At 39.0% G+C, this 16538-nt stretch overlaps 1 protein-coding gene across 2 annotated transcripts in view; it reads right to left on the bottom strand.

Annotated features, from left to right (window-relative positions):
- The window catches only part of znf644b (zinc finger protein 644b), a 30157-nt gene extending 14554 nt beyond the window's left edge, over positions 1 to 15603 (bottom strand). The window contains exons 1-2 of one of the 2 annotated variants that reach the window (XM_079351373.1): positions 15278 to 15603; positions 10257 to 10310 (exon numbers count right to left, since the gene is read on the bottom strand). The gene's annotated coding sequence lies outside the window, so the exon portion shown is untranslated. The remainder of the gene's footprint in view (positions 1 to 10256; positions 10311 to 15277) is intronic. The other variant, XM_079351374.1, reaches the window with a different exon arrangement.
- Positions 15604 to 16538: the final 935 nt, after the last annotated feature.

Raw genomic sequence — 16538 nt, 5'->3', positions numbered from 1 at the left:
AGCGTAAGCATGTCGAGTCTGTGTAAGTTGCCTCTTCTTGTTCCAACTGAAGACTCAGTCTGGCAGCACAATGGAGCCAGTGCTAAAAACCAACTGGGACCAGTCAGCCAAACCATTCTGACTGCTGGAGCTGTCTGTACGGATCAACCGCCAACCTTACATCGCTCTCCCATCACCTTTACTGGAGAGATGTCTAAACAAGCAGAACTACGGTCCCTCAAGTACCGCATTACCACAACTTTCTCAGCTAATGGGATCTATTGATTTATTTGACACAATAAGAATTTATGAAGCTGCCATCAGTGTGAGCGTATCAAAGTGTGGCTCAAAAATAAACAGATCCAGCTTGTCACTCTTGTAATCCCAAAGGTGAGTAAATGTTGTTTTTAGAAGAAAAAACCACAAGATTAAATTCTATTTGCTATTATGCTATACAAGTTTAAGTCTAATGCTAATGCTAACTGCACAGACTTAACCTGTAATTATGTTTACTCTTAGTCACATAGGGGCTCCTAAATCTTGCTTGGGGGATTATTGTATACAGAGGGGAAGGGGACAGCGGGTGTGTATTGTAACTAATGTCTTGTGTCCTGCCTGTCTGTATACTGCTACTGGATGCCTTGAATTTCCCTTGGGATCAATAAAGTATCTATCTATCTATCTATCCATCTATCCATCTATCTATCTGTGGTTCTACACAGTATCAAACAAGAAATAAAACAGGGATTCAATTAGCAATGTTGCAGAGAATACTTTCCTCATTGTCGCAAACTCTTTGAGTTCTCAGTCAAAGGTGAAAAGTAAAAAAAATAAAAAAGTAAAAAATAAAAAGCAAATAACGCAACATAATTTCTTAGATTTGCACAAGAGAAACTAAAGAGAGAGGCTTCACATGATGTCTTTGTCTGGATTACGCTCTCTTTTATCCCTCTGAATTCTTGTCACCCAAAGGTCATTTCCATAATAATGGTCTCTATTCTCCCTAATGGGATTTTGGCTGTGATTATGTATGCCAGCGTCTTGTGCAGACACTATCACCCCTGTCATCCTGAATTGCACAAATATAATTACACAAAGCCTTTGATAACTAAACAATGTAATTTACTGCTTGAATGAAAATATACGAGAGGAATATGGCTCGAATTATACACTAAAGGAAAACATACGAGTACCATAGGTCGTTGTGTGCTGCATAGAAAAGTCTGTTCTTTAGAGAAAGAACTAATTCAATGCTAATGTATACTGAAACAACAGAAACACACGTTCAACAAAGCAACAAAGAAAATAAACATATTCACTTATCAGTATCTTCAGACATAACTTAAACATACAATATGTAGAATTTTATTATAACGTTTACTATAAAACAACAAAATTATTTACAAATGGTCCAAACCTATGTTTTTTTTAATTACCTCAAATATTTCAGATCTGTTTCAGCATTTTGTCTACGGTAAACTCAGTGTTCGCTTTCAGCCCTTCATCCTTGACGTCATCTTTTGTTAATGTTTTGATTAAGAGCCCCCCGGTGGTGGAATCTAAATACTGTGCCTTTAACAAGACTCTTGGTTGCTTTGTTGCTATAATTCATATCAGAACTAAACTCCCCATGTCTGCTTAATGTAAGGTTAAAAAAACAGTTATATAGATATTTAATTAAAATTTTAAAGGCAGAAATGGCTTGGGCAAAAGGCAAAAACCAAATATTTTCATTGAAAAAAGTAAAGTCACTAAAATGCATTGTGGCTGTGTGTAGGTAGATATAGAGCATGCATTAAAATGAGAAAAAATATATAAAATACAAAAATCTTATATTGTTGGTGACATAATATTTCTGTTTCTAGAAACACAGTTTCACGTACGCCAGACACCATGAGTTAAACATCTCAGCTTTACAGAAGTCAGAAACTCTTTCAGTGGATAAGCTACAAAAAAGACCAGACCCAAATGTTAGACAGCAGAGATTACAGCTGAGAAATTAAATTACAAAGAGCATTGGTGAGTCGAATCAATATATGGACCAAAACACATTGACATCTTTTAGAGCAAGTATTGTATGGATGTTGTTAAGTAGGGGAATAAGTCAAAGTCCAAGGTAATGATAATATCCCAAAACAATCAAATAATAATTCTTCAATCATCGTTCAATTCTCATAAATCAAAAATACACAAGATGTCTCTAAAACTAAAAAAAAAAGGACACAATGTATTCATTCTTTAGTATTTGGTTTAAGTTTCACCTCTTATAATGCTTCATCCTTTAGGTTCTTTTCACCACAGTTCAACCTTCTTCTACTTTTAGCCTGTTATCAAATTCTTATTTGGCCAGTTAACATCTGTTCACAGTACCCTCAGTCATGTCATAGGAGTCGTGAAGTATTAAATTGGCATGGAAATCTGTTAAGAGCAGCATTTTTGTTTGGTTAAAATATGAATATTTGGCACCAGTAATTCAATCATTTGATCACAAGTCAAGACAACGCATATTGCTGAATGGATATTTGTTCACACCTCTACAGATTGGTCTTGTTAACATGTATAGGAAGCAAAGGAACACGTTTCATTTATCTGTCAAGAGTTCATCACAGATTGCACTAAGTTACAGATGTAGCAAAGTGAAGTATATTCAGATTTAAAGCACAGCTCAGTCCAAAGGAAACAACCTGTACCTGTAACTCACATCACTTTACTGTAGACTGTAGACTGTAGAGGCTAACAACTGACTGCTGACAATAGCTTCAAATTTGTGTCAATTTTCAGAATTTTTTTTGTCAAGATAGTGAAGTGTGTTTCCCAAATTGATAAACCATAGACTCACCAAATCAAAATATACTTGTATGAAAAAAAACTCTTCTGCTTGCTTAAAAAAACTCACTTAATATAGTTCTATGACTAAGGGACAAAGACTAAACTGGCCAAATTAATGCCACGACCAAAGACAAGCATGAGGTATGTCCACACTTAAGATACAAAACGAAAGAAGACCATATACAATCCTATATATTATGCAGAAGTATCCAGTATAATAATATTAGGGCTCTCATTTTGAATTCAAAGTTCCGACATCCATTCAAACGTGGGGGGGAAGGTTAACATTAGAACTGTAATGATCCTTTTAAATTTAAATCATACAGTCTATCAGCGCACCAGGTCATAGTTTGTAGTGAGATCCAGAAGAGGGCGCTCTCAATGTAACTTGACCCTTGTAAGCACAATTAACCAAAGTGACTGAAGACTGTAATGTTGAGTCACAAGCAACGGGCCTGGGAGCGATTCAGGAGATGTAGACTTACATGAGGGTGATCGGTCTCTCTGCAGACAGCAGCTAACTTCTTTGGTGGAGAGAGACAGGGCCGCTGGCGCAGAACGGTAGGTCTTGTCAGAAGGTAATATTGTGAATAAATAGGGAGGGAGTTGCACTCTATCCAAATCAAGTTTAAATATTTCTGTCTGGCAAAAATATTAAATGAAGAAATCAGTCCTTTTAGATTGTCAACAGTCTGTATATTTTAAGGTTCATTACTGCGCCGGTAAAGTTAGGTCAAATGTTTTGTTTTGTGCAGCGGGGGGTTCCAATGTGTTTGAATGTTATGCTGGGTCCAAAAATAACTTTTTGACTCACCAGCCAAGGTGGCAGGTATAGCCTAGATGAAAAAATTCACCGGCCAAACGTGCTTTTTACAGAACAAAACAATTGTTTATGTGTCACATACACATCTGTACATTAGATTGAGAAGGCATTATGTTCTGTTGAATCAATCACAGATTTAAGTCACAGATTCAATAATTTTATCAGAGCAGAAAATTGAGAAATTTAAAGTAGTATGTTTCGTTGCCTTTATTTTTTAAATATTCAACATTTGTTAAAAGTAGTAATTATTTTTAAAGTGATAGCATTATGCAATACCATCCTACCATAACGATCCTATACTATAACTCTACTATTACAAAGGCACCAAAACAGAAACTTTTTCAAACACTACTGACCCCATTTGATCTTTCCCATTAGGCAGACTTCAACAAAAGCAAGGTTTTTTTTAAAGTGCCCCTCCACCCTGCCCCTGACGAACTTCTCCTTTCCCCCTCTTCTCAAAAAGAGGGGGAAGGAGAAATGGCTGTGATGGTGGATTTACTAATGAAAAAAGGTGAAGCGAGAACATTGGGAGTGATAAAAGGGGACAGGGAGCGAGTGACAGTTGGGTTAAGACAGAAGTCATGTTCAATAGCAGGTAGAAACATCAAACAGCGAGTTCACAGGAAACCCATGCAACCTTGTCTTGAAGGAGGATTTTCTGTTGTGTGGAGTAGATTATATCTGTTCAAGCTGCTGACACGGCCTCATTTGCTGCCCGTAGTGTTGGAGGGGGATTAAACGATATAAACTTTAAAGCTTTAAACAATACCTTTCAAAATTAAATGGATTAAGGGAGGGATGTCTGATGGGGATTTCCCAAGGCTTTGTTAGTTTTAAACTCTACTCCTTTTAAAGAGGGGAAGGAGAGAGAGAGAGAGAAAAACAGCGGTTAGAAATTTCTCAGGCATGTGACCGTTTTAATGAGGCTGCTCTCACGTTGAGGAGGGCAGCGGGCGCAGGAGGGCTCCCAAGCAGATGGCTCTCATAAACATCATATCTGCTCTGTTTAGATACATGACTCCTCATCTTCCAACACTGAGAGGAAAAACAAACCCCACCATCACCACAAGCACTACCCACTTGCCCGCTTTTGACAAGCTGTGCCGGCTCGTTGAAATGGCACATTTCCATTTCTTGCATTTCTCCCTCATAACAATATGCATGAGCTGTGCGAGTGATATACATAACCTCTAATCTGTTATAAGTATGCAGAGGAGATGCAGCGATTGCGGCGGTGGTTATTTTTGTTTAGCGGCAGTTAGGATGTTGACTTTTATTAAATGTTATTATTACCATATAAGTGAAAGTACACACATACCAAGGCGAGGCAGAAGTTGCTGCTATCATTAGGAATGCTTTTTTCTCTCCAGTTGAGATGAGAAAAAAAATGAAACGTATATATAAATATATATCAAACTTTGTTGCTGCCGCTTTTCTGCAGACATGTGACCATTCAGATGAAAGGGAGTCAGTGTCAAACTGCTCTCCAAATTGAGGACAGGCTCCACATTGCTGATCAGACTTCAGTGAGCTTACATTTGGAGGCATGTCAAGCATCACAGGATGAAATCTGTCATTATCTTTCTTTTAAATGTAATACGAGTGTGTGTGTGTGTGTGTGTGTGTGTGTGTATGTGTGGCAACCAAAGTGAGTCCTCAGTAGTCACCTTGAGTTCTGTCATTGAACCAGGACAAACAACTTTAAACTGGATCAAGTGCTTTGTTTACAGCCTCTGATTGGGTAAAGAGGTCAAGAAGTGGCTAAAATAAGCAGCACTTTAGAGTCGGAGAAGTAAACTGAAGTGAACAAAGTCATTCTCTGAAGAGAAAACAGCAAAAAAAAAAAAAACCTGCTGCTGTCAAAAAGTCACGCAGAATTCAGAGGCCAACAGAAGCCTATTTATCTAACTCTATCAGGAAAAGTGGACAGCTCCAGCACAGTAGCCTTGACAGCGGTGGGATTCCCTTGTCATTTCCCAAGGTCCACACACACGTTCACACACGCAGACACATGTAAGACGATTATTCAAGACTGCTCGTCAATTGTACCTTTTCAACCCCGATCAATGAGTCGTCTTGCACCAAGGGCCTGTATCAACGCCAGTCATTAACATGTGAGTGGCACTCTATCAGCTCCAGCTCCAAATAAATCAAAGGGTCGGCCACAGAAGAAAAGGGGCTAATATTTCCTCAATAACCCCAGAGAGACACCATGGAGAGATGCAAATTGCCTCCCAGGAGACCCCCGGGGGTGTGAAGGAGAAACTCGCTGGGAGGCAACGGGAAGCTAATGAGTATAATGGTAAATGTATACAAGGAGAGGGAGAAAGCCCCCTCTCTATTCATACCAATTAATACAATCTTATCAATGGAGGTGTACTGTAGAAGGAAGGCCCGTGTCTAGCCTTTTGCCCTCCTCCCCACTTTCCACCTCGCAAGCGTCTGTATTATTCAACACGGGCCCGGCTACGGTCATTAGCCCTGTGGGAGGCTGGGCCGGGCCTGGGGAGTTAAGGAGATTTTAAAAACCACTCACTCCTCACATCAAAACAAATCGGGCCAAATCAAAGGGGCTCAAATATGTCCTTTCTTCAGAGGGGTGAGGGAGGGAAGCTGCCATTGTAGTCAAAGCCGGCTTTTCTGCAGCTTCCATGTACTAACGCAAGATAAGAGCAAGATAGAAATAGCTTCCTCAATCAATCTGCATTTGAAGAAAAATGGGGGATTACTGATAATTATTATGTCATGACATTACATTATCAAACTTTAAACCATAATGGTGTTAAATACCTTCGCATAATGAGTAGAAAATTAAGGCATCAATACTTTTAATTAATGAAATGGCGCCTATTACTGTGACATTTAAGCTTCCATTATTTTTCATCGCTATCATTAGCGGATTAGCAGGATTTTTTTCTGTCGCTTGTTCGAGCAGATCACTTATTTCACTGACACGAAGGGGCTGATGCCACACCACCAACCTGAGCTGGTAAAATGAAACAAAAACATGCAAACTATTTCAAACACACACTGGAAAAAATACACTTCAAAAAATGGAGGAGTCAGGGTTAACTCGGCGGGAAGAGCACAGACCTTCTCTGACCGTTACACTCCAGCTGATCGTGAGCTTGATCGAATGCATAACTGTTGAAGAGTAAAATGAGTTACACTTCATGTTAAGGTAAACCTAATGATCTTAAACTATTTTCTAATTAGCATGCATGTCATGACACAGCAATCATTGATGACTGATGGTGAACGTCAAGTTGTCTCTGCATAGCCCCCCTGCTTCCTTCAAGTAACTCCCTCATTAATTATAACCTCCTTATTCTGCTTGGTCTCGGTCTAATTATACAGTAGGACCACCAAACCAGGCCGAGCATGTTGAGTACTTCATCTACAACTATGTTCTCATCTATTTTCAAAAAGCAGTAACAAGCATGTTATCAAAAGTAGAGACAGAACACGACCGAGACAACCTATAAAGGACTTAGAGGTGCTACACATGAGCATCATTATGAATATCTACTAAAGAAATTGATTTACATGGAAATCAACAGATCAACCACAACTATCCAACCTAGAGCTCAAACTGTGCTGAGTGTATTTGCGTCTTTAGAAATTTGATGAATGGAGAGCTTACGAAAAATCTGGAACTATGCTTGTATTTATTTTTTTGTTGCAGTTGTTTTAGATCAGCACTTTGATTGTTAAAATAGTGCCGCTCTGGGTGCTGATAGCCTCGCGGTTATTTTCTGCACCCTATGGACAGAGACTATAGGCCTTGACTGCAGTAGCCTTGGGTTGAAATCTGACCTCGGAAAAAAAGAAACAGTGCAGGAAATCAACTCCAACTATCTACTTAAATCATCAACCTGAAGCCTGAAAACTTCGATGTGAAAAATGAGCCCTTAAACATGATTCCCATCTTCATGTAGTAACTTTACTTTAGCCACCCAGCCATGTCCAGTGAAGAGTGACTCCAAACGTTCTAGTAAAGGTCAAACAATCCCTGATGAAACCTACAATGTGCCCTGTGGAGGTGTCTTACAAACTAACAATCTTTACATTTACAGAATAACAGAACGGGGAATCCATCCATCCCAACTTGCTCCATAGCGCCACCTCTGGTGTAAAACGACACAGGGGCCCTTTAAGTTCCCTCTCCATCGATATGGATAAACAGCTGAAAGAAAATCAAAATGGGATGTAGTTTAAGGAAGCATTTGAACTGACTGAAAGGGCAAACAAATGCTTGAAAAGCAAAAATTTAAAGAAAAAGAGAAAAATGCCTGGATCTATCGTATTGAAGGTCATTTATCAGGGTGGAAAAATAAACCTGACAGCAGCTGATTGGAGGAGGATTTGCCTCCCAGAGATCACCGAGGGGACTGAAATGAAGGTTAATCACTATATAACTTTCCACATGTATAATCCTATACTCCACATTTCATCGAGCATAGCTGTAAAAGCTCTCCGTCAGCATAATTGTGCCCTAACCTGTGCCCCGCGTGCTCAAATCTCTAAAATATCACATCCAACTCGGAGAATAAGTGGGAAATTAATGAGGAAAGTGCTGAGCTCAACCCTAGGCAGGTATCACTGAAGGGGTTAGCCGCCTCGCAGCTCATGTACAATAGCTGCTCGCTAATCCAAACCCTCAAAGACAGAGGTTGTTTGACTTCAGAAATGTTGTGAGGGGTGAAAACTCGACCAGAGCGATTTGACACTCCTGCTGACGTGGATTCATCCAGATCAGGTCGGCCATGTATAAAAACATTATGTGTTAGTATTCTAGTTAAGATGTAATGGTGCTGCATTATGGACATAAAAGCAATTCAGACAGATACTAATAATGTCATTGCATTTCATTATTCTTTAAAAAATACGGACTTCATGGCTGCTTCATCTGTTAATAACTTTATGGATTTCTCCTTTAGTGCCTTATTTTATTTCTGGTTTGTTATATATGAATCTGCATCTAAAAGTTTGTTCAAGATGTTCTCTGAGTCATTCCTTTTATTACCGTCTTCTGCTTAATGTGATTTCACAGGCTGCATTAACTACAGTTGCTTTCAATGCATCATCCCTTTGAGCGAGTCCTGTGAGGATCAGTGATCATCTTCTGCCCCTTAGTGGAGAAAGAGGGCCATAATCTGAGTGAAAACAAGATGACAAAAGACCTCGGGAGCTGCTGAGCAGGGGTTGGAGAAAACTGCAGCTTCGGGACTTCATCCAGCATTTATTTGAACAAAAATGAACCTCATCAGCCCGTCTGTTTGTAAGTAGTGTCCTTTAAAACTAACTCTCTCCTAAACGAGAGGGCAGTCATATCTCAGTGCAGCTCAATTTACATGAAAATGTTGGTTTGTAAGTATAAAACGTCCACATTAAAATAATTAAAATAAATTTTTGGGTGTTTTTCAACAACATGATGTGGCCTCTAAAGCTGCTATTCTTTTTTTTTTTTGTTTCTTTGGGGGTTTTTTTGTTTGTTTGGTTTTTTTTTACAGTTTTTATCAAATCAAACTGTGTGATTTGTCAGAGAATTAGAAACACGAGAATGAACCCTCATCACTGGAAAGTCATCCAATTTGTTTTTGTGCAGATTGCTCGAAGCTGAGCTGCCGTTACAAATTCAAGAAGTATTTGGATAAAAGTGTTTCTTTAAATCGCCATTGTGTTTGCTACAATGGCATCCATGGTGAATGTTAACTGATACTAAGTAGAAAGAAAAACACAAGCTTCAACTGAAGAACGATAGCTGAAATAAGATGCACAGTACTTAATGTAAGCAGAAAGCACGTGTTGGACAATGAAAAGTTTCCGATCCTGCTGGTCACAAGCATAAAGTGTAAAAAAACAAGATGTTTAAAATGTGATCCAACCACATACAACATATAGAAGCAATAGGAATGGGATAGGGGCACCAGTAGCCTTGTGGTTAGAGTGTGTGGGGGGGCTGTAGTCCTTCAAGACGGCGGCCCAGGCTCAAATCCGACTCATACTCCACTCTCTCTCTCCCCCTGAATCCTGAATCTATCCACTCTCCTGGTAATAATATCATGATGAGTTTCAGCACCAAAACTCAAAATAATGTCTTACATTTTAAGAAATTAAACAAAGACAGGAGGGTGGTAAACACGAGTTGTGTGTCAGGGATTCAGTTTCACACTGGAAAATAATCAACAGCCAGCTTGTCACTCTCTGCATCCTGCCAAGCGTAGGAGTGGGAGCACTGACACATGTTACTGACATCTCAGATTTAATTTGACTGGTAATCACACCCAGCTATAGTTTCAGAGCATTTCACACATCTGAGCTACAGTTTCAGGTGTTAAGGCGGTAAGGGGGCATACAACTGTGCCTCTGAATGATAACACCTTTTCAGAGATGGTGACATTTTGGGTTTGTGCTCTGCCATTGTGATTATAATAATGATAGGAGAATTAGACTGCACATAACACACATGTTCCTGCTTTTCAATTTTAATTTAAATACTTCACCCAATGGGATGGATGATGAACTCGTGTCACCGTGTTGTGATTTAGACAGAATTGTAAAGAATCATCACAGAGAGTTAATAAAACAAAAACAAGAAAAAGAAGCAGTGGATGTGTACCTACCAGTGTAGATTGAAGCACTGATTCCACCACAAGGCTCCAGAAGAAAACATCTGTAACAGAGACAAATGGTGAGAAAATGGTCTTTCAAAACGGTTTGGTTTTCATGAAAACTACAGCACACTCTATCAGGTGATCTGTGACTCTATGAATTCAGACTCTGTTCTTGGAGCTTTAACTTTAACATTGGGACATTTACAGTAGTACAACAACAAACATCTGAGAAGGATTAAAATTGTGCAATATTAGTTCTGAACTGATAAGTTAATTACTCAAATGGCTGGAGTGGATATATCTGAATGAATATTTAATACATGAGATACATTAGATACATCTAAGTTAATACAACATTTTATGGTAGAGATAAGATAGTAGATAGAATCAGAAGTCAGGGGAAGAGAGTGGGGGAATGGCGTGCTGGAAAGCAGCCACAGGTCAGGTTCGATCCCAGGCCGCCTGCTTGGAGGTCTACAGCCTCCATACATGGGATACAATAGAACAGGACAGCTGTCCTTAAAAGACACGTGTCTGGGCCCTCTCCACCCTCCACAATGGTCAGTATGTTTCTTGGTGTAGCAATTGTTTGACTCAATAATTAACAATACTAAAGGTGGAAATCAAGGGTAACTCACAATGAGATACCATACGACACAATACTTCAAGATAAGATACCACACTACACAATATGACATAATACTAGGGCTGGGTAATTCCCACAACCCCACGATACGATGGGTATCACGATATAGATGCAGTGAAGTGAGACATCGATTTTGACCAATGAACACGATACGTCAAGATACATTTAACGTGACCCGTGACAACATGATACAATATAATACGATAAGATCATCACATCGATAAGATCACATCACAATATGGGAAGAAATCACGATACAGGTGCAATGATGCAGATAAACATTGATAGCTTGTCCTACACAGAACTCACTACAACAGCTGGTCTTTATTGTTGAGAGTATAGAGATCCTAGTAATACGTTCAAATACTTCAATCCCAGAGCTGTGGCTATGTTGTTATTGTGAACTGCTCTATCGGTACACTATCTTTAAAAATGTCATCGCAGCTTTACAGCCACAAGGATTCTGTAACATTTGCATTGATACATGTATTTGCAAGGAGTACATGAGGATATATTACCATGTCGATTTTTTTTAGCACAGCCCCATACGATACAGCACCACAGGGTGCCATATGAGCCTTCTTTTTAACCTTTATTTATCCAGGTTAGTCCCATTAAGGTCAGGGAACTCTTTTTCAGAGGAGACTGGGCCATGAACAGATCACACAGTTTCATCAACACAAACACACAAACGCATACAGTACACATTTCATCAGCTAAACTATATACAGAACGTTTGGATTCAAGACTTTTCATTAAGAAATACAATACCCTCCGATATGATACGATGCGGGATACATGGTCCAAGATCATGAATAAATCACAATAAAAGGGAATCTGAATGATGACAATCATATAATGATACATCACAATATCTGATTTACTCGAGATAAAAAAAATACTCCTATAGAAAGAAGTGCAAGTCAAATGTATTTATGTACTGCCATTTGGTGCCAGTGTCACCTCTCATCACACTTCATTCTTTCACATCTGCTCTCTTTTTCTTTTAATTCTTCTTTTATTCAGTTATCAGCCTTTGGTTTCCTTTACACTGATGTACACTCATGACGGGTGCTGAGGAGTCATAAAGACGCGCTGCAGTCGATCTAATGCAGGAAAAGTGTTTGGATTGCTGTATTGTAAGTATTGATGTTTGGCACCAGCTATTCGATCATTGGTTCACAAGTCAGGACAAAGATATGTTGCAGCATCAATATTTTGTCCTGCCCCTCATCTCAACACCATCGGTAGCAAAATATCACAGGTAAGCGGCCCATGTTCTGCCTAGAACCTGTTGACAAAGATAAAGGCCGGTGCGGATGCAGCTACAGCACCCACATTAACAGAAACTCTCAACATGGCTGCTTCAGTCTGTGCTGGAAGATTCTTCTCCTTGTGTTGTATTTTAAAAAAAAGAAAAAGCTGAATAGATTATTTTACTCTGCCAAAGGTCATCTTGAACGGTAGTGGTGGTGAGCGTATGTAACAGTGACTCTGGGTGAATGAGTGCAGGGTTGTTAGTATGTAAAGATAAAAGGTGAAGTTATGAGTGCGTCCGCCATGTACAGAGGATGTTATCCTCCTAGCGGGTGGCCCTGGTTCAAATCTGACCTGTGGCTTCTTTCCCCTCTCTCTCTCTCTCTCTCCCTCTCTCTCTCTCTCTCTCCCTGATTTCTGACACTGCCCACTGTCCTGTCTTTACATTTGAGGCCCCAAAAGCCTAAAAAAAAAAAAAAAAGAACATAACATTACACTCTGTACATGCATTTTTTGTTATGACCACTGGGGGTCCGGTGAGTCACGCTGAGAAATGTCAACCGGGCCCATGCTCTGGCTTAATATGTTACAAATATATGACCATAGATGTAATGTAATCCCACAATGCAGAGCACACTCTGTCGTTGCAGCTGTAATGACATCATTCATATTTTTTTGTTTGAAGAATGCAAACTGAAAAGCTTCCACCCCTAGAAACAATAAGCTGTCCTTATTCCCCTTCTTCTGGATACATTTCCGCAGAACTCTGTGTTCTTGCTGGAGCCACCTGATTACTAAAATATCTCATCTCTGCAGCTGCTGCTCAGCTGAGTTGCTAATTCAGGCCAGTGTTCTCCCATTTAAGGAGTCCCCGGTGTGTTCATTTAAAGCTGTGTAAGCAGCCAGCCAGGCCAGCAGAGAACACCAAACTGTTTGCTATGCTGAGCAGTCGGGGATTTCAGGCATCTTGGTTAAAATATCTGACCTTGTCAAGTGACATATAATCAATTTGTGGATAACTTGCCTCGACCACCTGATTTATTTATCCAGCCGGTTGACTCCTTTACTCTAATGCAGTAAAACCTTCACTAGGCTGTTAAGCTTTCCCTGACTTTTTTTTCTTCAGCCATGAAAGGATGTCCTTAGACACCTGCAGGGAGTGATGGACTCACTTATAGCTCCACACTTTGATTCTGTATATATTTATAAAACCTCCATTCCTGTTAGTGGCTGACAACATCTCAGTGTAAATAAACTCTCCTGGTCCCTGTGTTACTGTAGTTCTTCTACGCTCAACTGAGCCAGAAAATGTACCAGCAGAGTACGAGTAGGTAACACAACATTTATCCATCCAGCTGTCTACCTGTGAGTCAGTGGAATACCAAAACTCTATTGCATGAATGCAAAGGGTCAAAGTTCACCCAAAATGTTTCATTTTTGTTTCAAAACACAAACCCAAGAGTATTTGGCATATTGTGTCATGGCCAACAAGTATCAATATTTTTATTATATTTATATCTAATACCCTTTTTTGTTTTCTGAAGGGGTTGCACAGTTGCATAAAAATTACTGCAAATGTACCGTAATGTTTATATTTAGTTAAATTTGGCTAGAGTGAAATATTAACAGTTCAAATCATGCAGCCTCTTCCAAGGTTTAACTTTGATTGGTCAGTCTGTGAGCTTGACTCCCTCTGTGTAGACATATAAAGACTTAAGTGAATGTTTTCTTATTTGATAAACAGTTCTTGGGAGCAATAGATTGTGTCACAGTTCTCAGCATAACGGCAAATGTTTAAAACCGCAATGATATCGAATCATGACTGTAGTTTTGTCATAGTGTATCGTGATGCCTCTGGTGGTTCCTACCACCAAGAAAAATCCCCCCAAAAAAGACACATTTGTATTCATGTTGACACCGATTGTTTATTGTTGTATATTGATTATTGTTTCTGAATCGACTGTGAATGCTCCTTCATTCTGTATCATGAGCTTTTTACATTCACATGTCAACATTAAGTTTATTTGGATAAATCCTTACTGTACCATACAGTGGTATACATAAAGATCAGTGCATCTGTATACATGCAGTAAACCTGTTTATGTAAATGAGTTAGATGTATACAGAAAACTCACCTTTGGTCTTTTATGTAAAATCATGTAAAGAAGATTTGCCACAAAATGACACCATTGACATGTTTATAGTTCATTACTGTAGGCTGGCAGCTCATTAGCCAATTAAGCAAACAGCACAAACATCCCTTGTTATCTTTATCAATGGAATACACATGTACTGTATGACCAACACATTTAGATAACGAAGAACTAAATGACAGCTCAAATGATGACAGAAAGTTTCAAAGTTGTCAAAAGTTTGACATGATCAACGTATCTTTTTTTTGTCAGGTTGTTGTGCAAATGTGTCAATTATTGTACTAAATCTATTCCATGTTCAAAACAAGTGCAACTTTCCTGAATGAATGAGAAATTTGAATCTGTTCTGAAAAACAAACTACTATTAATACTCAAGAGACCTCGATGGTAATGTTTGTAAGTGCAGGAATTCAAACTCTGCATGCTGTATTAAGAAATCTGGTGACTACATTACGATTAAAAACTGTGATTAGTTTGTTTCAGGTAAGAGAAGAAGACATATGAAGCCCCTGATTTCCCACACATCTTGTTCCCACAAGTTATGTTGTAATGCACAGAAGATCACAATCTTTAGAAAACATAAATCAACTTGAGATTGAAATGTTAACTTCCACTTGTGTTTTGAAGTCAAAGCAGCTCTTTCAAAGCTGCCACAAGCTGACTGTCCTTCAGTACAAAGTTAAACATTGAAGCTGCCTCTGTTCCTCTCTTCTGACAGGCAATGCGACAGAAAGCAATCTGCAGGCTGAGCCACTGGAAGGAAACAGTGCCAGCTGTGTCCGGAGGACAGACGTTTTGTTGCAATGACGGACTAAAATATCTAACAGATGTAACACATATTGATCACTGCAGTGGTTTAATACTTCCCCACTGGATTACGACAGTGACACTGACTGATAACGACACCTGGCTGCGATGTATCAATGCGCACATTAAAGTTCAGGCTACACCCCTCTGTGACTTACCTTACCTCAGGACGACGACGAGGCGGCTCAGGATGTCCTCAAGTTTATCATTACACCTGACATCGCTGCCTGTTTCTCCCTCTTTCTTCCACTGTCGCCATTTTGGCTCAAAAACACGCAGGTCGCACTCTGGTCTGGAGCGGATGGATGTTCAAGGCGGATGTTCAGGCATGAGCGTCACCCTAAATGTGAACACCGACTCACCTAGTCCCAGTTCTGCTCCCTAAGGTGCTAAGACGAGCTCACCTGGTTTACTCTCAAAACTACAGTCGGTGATCAATAGTCTATAGATACTTTTGAACGTAAACTACAAAACACCTCGAGTCAGTCTGGAGTTTTATCATTTTATTGTTGCAGTGTTTTATATTTATTTCCAATGCATCTATCTATAACTCTTTATCGTTTATTATTTCTACTATTTTAGTGCTTTCATTTATCTTTAACTCTTCATCTGTACCTTTTTTAGAAATATTTTTAATATTTATGTTGTTTTTTCATGTATGCATTTTTTTTTAACTATTTACCTTTCATTGTTTTGAGTCTTATGTATGTAATTGCTATATTGGTGTAATAGTTTGAAGTCTTTATTTCTGATTCCCTTTTTGTTTGTACCATGTTTTCATGTTGTATTTACATTTAAATTACATTTGATTTGTATGAAAGGTGCACTAGCCCACAAAAAACTTGATTGATGGAAGTTTGATGATTGGTTGATTAGAGTGACATATGCACTGTTTCTTTTTTAAATACAATGTAAAAGAAGCCATAAGTCTTGTAAATGTGTATTTTGTCTCTAGTATGGTTAGCATGTCACAGTCATAAAGGAATAGGTGAGACTGGTTGTTCCACTTTCTACCTTACATAAGGATTGCTCTACTGAGAACTTTTAAAGACTATTTTCAGTCTTTCATATTTCAGAAGTTTAAAGAAAAAAGTTTTCTTGTATGAGCGTGTAGTTTTGAAACTATGAATTCTGTGTTAGCTTGTAAATGTCTTTAGCAAGTAATTCCTCTCCATTCGAAAGAACTGGAGCTGATATTTCTGAGCAATCCATGGTATACCTTACTGGTAAAGCCCCGCAAAACATCTGGCTCTGTAGAAATTAGGTCGTCTTTGCCATAGAAATGTACTGTTTGCTGCAGCTGTGCTGGGTTTAGTGTAGTTTTTTCCTCTCAAAATCAGGTCTAATAGTTTGATACTAAAATCGTTCAATAAGTAAATGTATGCAAAAACAACAACAGGCCAAATAAATGGTTGTGGCATACC

The sequence above is a fragment of the Symphodus melops genome (assembly GCF_947650265.1).
Source record: "Symphodus melops genome assembly, chromosome: 8".
Classification (NCBI taxonomy): Eukaryota; Metazoa; Chordata; class Actinopteri; order Labriformes; family Labridae; genus Symphodus; species Symphodus melops.
Note: the sequence above shows the minus strand (reverse complement) of the source record. Positions and strands in the feature narration are given on the sequence as shown.